The following is a 5,019-nucleotide window of genomic DNA, read 5'->3' on the forward strand; positions in this document are numbered from 1 at the left end:
TTTTTTCTCCCTAAATTGGCCTGGGTTTTTATCTGGTTTTTGCCTCTCCCAGGAGATCCCATGCCTCCGGTTGGGGTGGAGTGTAGAATGTTTCAGTATAAGGGGTGTCGCAGTTGTGTGAGGCGGGCTGGTTGGGCTGGGTGCTCTTTACCTTTCCGTCATTGTTCATAGGTTTATATGTAACCTTCAGGACTGCTGACCGAGGGCCGTGCGGTTCTTTGTCGGCCGGCGCGGACACGATGGGCCAGAATGGCCTCCTTCTGCCCTGTAAATTTCTATGTTTCTATCACCCCCCGGCAACCAAATTTTAATTTGACCGTTTAAAGTTTAATGTGTTTAAATTGTCGGTTTTAGTGCCCCTTTAACAAGGGGGCATTTGATTTACATTTGTTTTACAGATACAAAAAAATAGTTGTAAATGGGGCTCTCAGTGGAGTTTTCCAGCAGCAATTGATATGGGGTAGAGAAGGGTTATGCCAAACAGGGGGTTCAGTGATGGAACAGCAATTGTTAGTAGTGAGCAGGCGTAGTGATAGAGCCATGGCTAAAGTGGAGCTCAATAAGAGGCCTTGTAACATAGAATCATAGAATATTTACGGCACAGAAGGAAGCCATTCGGCCCATCGTGTCCGCGCTGGCCAAGAGCTACCCAGCCTAATCCCACTTTCCAGCTCTGGGTCCGTAGCCCTGCAGGTTACGGCACTTCAAGTGCACATCCAAGTACTTTTTAAATGTGGTGAGGGTTTCTGCCTCTACCACCCTTTCAGGCAGTGAGTTCCAGACCCCCCACCCCCCTCTGGGTGAAGATATTTCCCCTCAAATCCCCTCTAAACCTCCGACCAAATACTTTAAATCTCTGCCCCCTGGTTATTGGCCCCTCTGCTAAGGGAAATAGATCCTTCGTGTCCACTCTATCGAGGCCCCTCATAATTTTCTACACCTCAATTAAATCTCCCCTCAGCCTCCTCTGTTCCAAGGAAAACAATCCCAGCCTATCCAATCTTTCCTCATAGCTACAGTTTTCCAGTATGGGTGCTACAATTAGTTCACGTATCCTTAGGCTACAGAGGGAGCTCCAAAAAGAAAATAAAGACTTGCATTTATATAGCGCCTTTCATGACCACCGGATGTCTCAAAGCTCTTTACAGCCAATGAAGTACTTTTGGAGTGCAGTCACTGTTGTAATTCTGCTGTTGATTGCAATTTTCATCCCACTAATACCTCATTTTAAAAGCACCAGACTGACACACAGGAGCAAAGGGGATTGGAGTTAAAGCACGTGGTCAGCAGAGGAAAAAGGAAACTTTACTTTGCTTCTAACCTGGAAATGCTTGCTGCGGACACTTGATCAGCTTCCCTGGGCAGGGCCACATTGTCCGCATGCCAGACACGAGACTCCCAAAGCGAGCGCTCTACTCAGATCTCCTTCACGGCAAACGAGCCAAAGGCGGGCAGAGGAAACGTTACAGGGACACCCTCAAAGCCTCCCTGAAAAAGTGCAACATCCCCCACCGACACCTGGGAGTCCCTGGCCCAAAGACCAGTCCGCCCTAAGTGGAGGAAGTGCTTCCGGAAGGGCGCTGAGCACCTCGCGTCTCGTCGCCAAGAGCACGCAGAAACCAAGCGCAGGCAGCGGAAGGAGCGTGCGCCAAACCTGTCCCACCCACCCTTTCCTTCAACGACTATCTGTCCCACCTGTGACAGGGACTGTGGACTGTGGCTCTCGTATTGGACTGTTCAGCCACCTAAGGACCCATTTTTAGAGTGGAAGCAAGTCTTCCTCGATTCCGATGGACTGCCTATGATGATGATGACGATGGCACGGAATGGCAAAGTGTCCACTTTCTCAGCACTGTCCCCACTCACCTTATCGAGGGCTACATTCACCTTAACGAATTGACTCTCTCCATTTTTTTTACAAATGATTGTAATGACTCTACATGCACATGGCTCTGAAACCCGTACCAGCAAACCTGGCCACAATTTGCAGAACTCAAGCAAAAGAGGTCATTTCATCGATCGAAAGTTTCTTTTTCATTTGTTCACATGTGGACACAATGCGAGGACCGACGACTTATGGAAAAATAATTTGCCACTGATATTTTGTGAAGCAACAGTCCCTGACAGAGTCTCCGTCAAACGCACAAGAGTAGGGAAAATTGACTGGCAATGCATGATTCTACCCGTCGGAGCACACCTTGAAATTTCAGGTATGACATTCCAATCCGGTCAGGTAGACCAACCACAAACGATTTCCTGCCCAAGTACTGCGTTCCGTTCTGGGCACTGTTCCCCGGGGAAGGCACTGGAGTGGTTTGCAACACAGATTCGCCTGAATGATACCGGGGCTAGAAGGGTGACAATTTGTGGACAAGTTGCACAGACTCAGCCCGTATTCCCTCCAGTCTCGAAGATTAAGGGGGGATCTAATTGAGGTGTTTATGATGATTTAGATAGATTGAAACTATTTCCTCTGTTGTGGGGGGGGGGGGGGGGAGTCCAGAACAAAGGAGGCATCACCTTAAAATTAGAGCCAGGCCAGGTTCGTGCGTGTTGTCACTTCCTTCACACAAAGGGCAGTGGGAATCTGGAACTCTCTCCCCCCAAAACGCTGTTGAGGCCGGGGATCAATTGAAAATTTCTAATCTGAGATTGATTGATTTTTGTTCGGCCAGGGTATTGATGGTTACGGAACCAAGGCGGGTAAAAGGAGCTAAGATGCAGATCAGCCGCGATCTAATAGAATGCCGGCACAGGCTTGAGGGGCTGAATGGCCTCCTCCTGTTGGTAAATCAGGACGAAACTAGGGTTATCAAGCGTGGGTTTCAAAAGACTGAATGTATCGGCGGGATTGGACAGGTTAGATGCAGGAAGAATGTTCCCAATGTTGGGAAAGTCCAGAACCAGGGATCACAGTCTAAGGATAAGGGGTAAGCCATTTAAGACCGAGATGAGGAGAAACTTCTTCACCCAGAGAATTGTGAACCTGTGGAATTCTCCACCACAGGAAGTTGTTGAGGCCAGTTCGTTAGATATATTCAAAAGGGAGTTAGATGTGGCCTTTAAGGCAAAAGGGATCAAGGGGTATGGAGAGAAAGCAGGAAAGGGGTACTGAGGTTGAATGATCAGCCATGATCTTATTGAATGGCGATGCAGGCTCTAAGGGCCCTGCACCTATTTTCTATGTTTCTATGAAAGACTGAGGTAAGCGAGGAGGATTTTTAAGATAGCATGAGTTAAGGCGTGATTAGATTTGAGGAGCGAGGGTTGCAGCTTTGAGTTCCACAGCTCAGTTAGGAGGGATGTAAGTGGAAATGGAGAGTGGTGAATGTAGCTTATCCCTCAGGATGAGACCAGGGTTCCCACCTCAACCTTCGAGTCTGTAAGTCACATCACGCCACAATTCCCAGCCAATCCCTAAAAGTACAATGTTTAACCCAGATCCATTTCTCGGAACATTTTGTTCATCTCCGCTATTTCTGGTGAACTATGAACCTTGGCCTGCACAATTCCTCGCAGCTTATTGATGGGCAATGCTGCCCAGCTACAATACATTTGCGGGAATAGTACCGAGACTGAAGGACTTCAGTGATGCGGAGAGACTCGAGGAGCTGGGGTTGTTCTCCTGGGAGCAGAGAAGGTTAAGGAGAGATTTGATAGAGGTGTTCAAAACCGATGAAGGGTTTTGACAGAGTAAATAAGGAGAATCTATTTCCAGGGGCAGGAGGGTTGGTAACCAGAGGGACACAGATTTAAGGTGATTGGCAAAAGAACCCAGAGGGGAAGATGAGAATGTTTCTACGCAGTGAGTTGTCATGTATCTTACATTATTATATATAACTGTATCCTAACATGCTATACATGACTATAATAAGATATGACCTGTAACCACCAGCATACCTTACCACCAGGGGTGCACTTGCAAGAGACAGGTATATAAGGGCAGGTCTCAGGCAAGTGCAGCATTCCAGAGCTGTGAAATAACGGTGCAGGTCCAGAGTGACCTTGACTTCACGACATGCCTCGTGTGAATTTGTACTGAGGGGACAGGACTTTACATGAGTTGTTGTGATCGGGAATGTGCTGCCTGAAAAGGCGGTGGGAGCAGATTCAAGAGTAACTTTATAAAAGGGAATTGGATACTTGAAAAGGAAAAATTTGCAGGACTGTCGGGAAAGAATAGCGGGGGTGGGGGGGGGAGTGGGACTGATTGGATCGCTCTGTCAGAGAGCTGGCACAGGCAGGATGGGCCGAATGGCCTCCTCCTGTGCCGCATGACTCTTAGGACCCGAATTTGATCACCTTGCCGCCCACTGCCGCTGACATTCCTCGTGAAGGTCCGCCCAGAGCCACTTTCAAGGTGGGCCGGCGCGAGCGGGAGGGAAGAGTCGTCGGGAACCGCCCGCTAACGTCAGCGGACGGCCGAGTGGCGTAAGTGACCTCCCGCCCGCCGAGCTCCCAGATTGGTGCGGGCGGGAGTCGGCGCCAGAACGGGGCTGGAGCGCTGGCTGGAGGCTGGTCTGTCCCTGACAGTAGGTCGGAAGATCCTGAAAAACAGGTTAGTGAACTTTGGACATTTTTTTTTCCACAGCGACTTACCTGGGTGGGGTTCCCCTTCAGGTCTTCCGATGGTTTTTTTAAAAAATGCGTTTGCTCTTCAGCTCTTTGACCCTCCCTGGGCCCGACTCCATCCTCGGGGACACTTGGGCTTGGGCAAGCGCCTCTGCTGCCGAGGATGAGAGCTCCCGCCGGCTGATTGGCCCAGATTGGCGGCGTACGTCGCTCATTCGTCGCCCGCCGACCTTCGAGGGACCTGGGTGATGAAAACTCCGCCCAGAGTACCGTTGGGGACCTCAGCGCCCATCGGCGGTACTTTGGGCAGCACTTGGGCGGGTGGAGAACAAATTCGGGCCCCTATGATTCCCCAGATACAGCATTTACACTGTTCATGGATTGACACTCTAATACATTTGAAATTTAATTCCTAGCAGGTTAAACAAAGTAAAACCAGATCAAAGA

This window comes from Pristiophorus japonicus, chromosome 24 (assembly GCF_044704955.1).
Source record: "Pristiophorus japonicus isolate sPriJap1 chromosome 24, sPriJap1.hap1, whole genome shotgun sequence".
Taxonomy (NCBI): Eukaryota; Metazoa; Chordata; class Chondrichthyes; family Pristiophoridae; genus Pristiophorus; species Pristiophorus japonicus.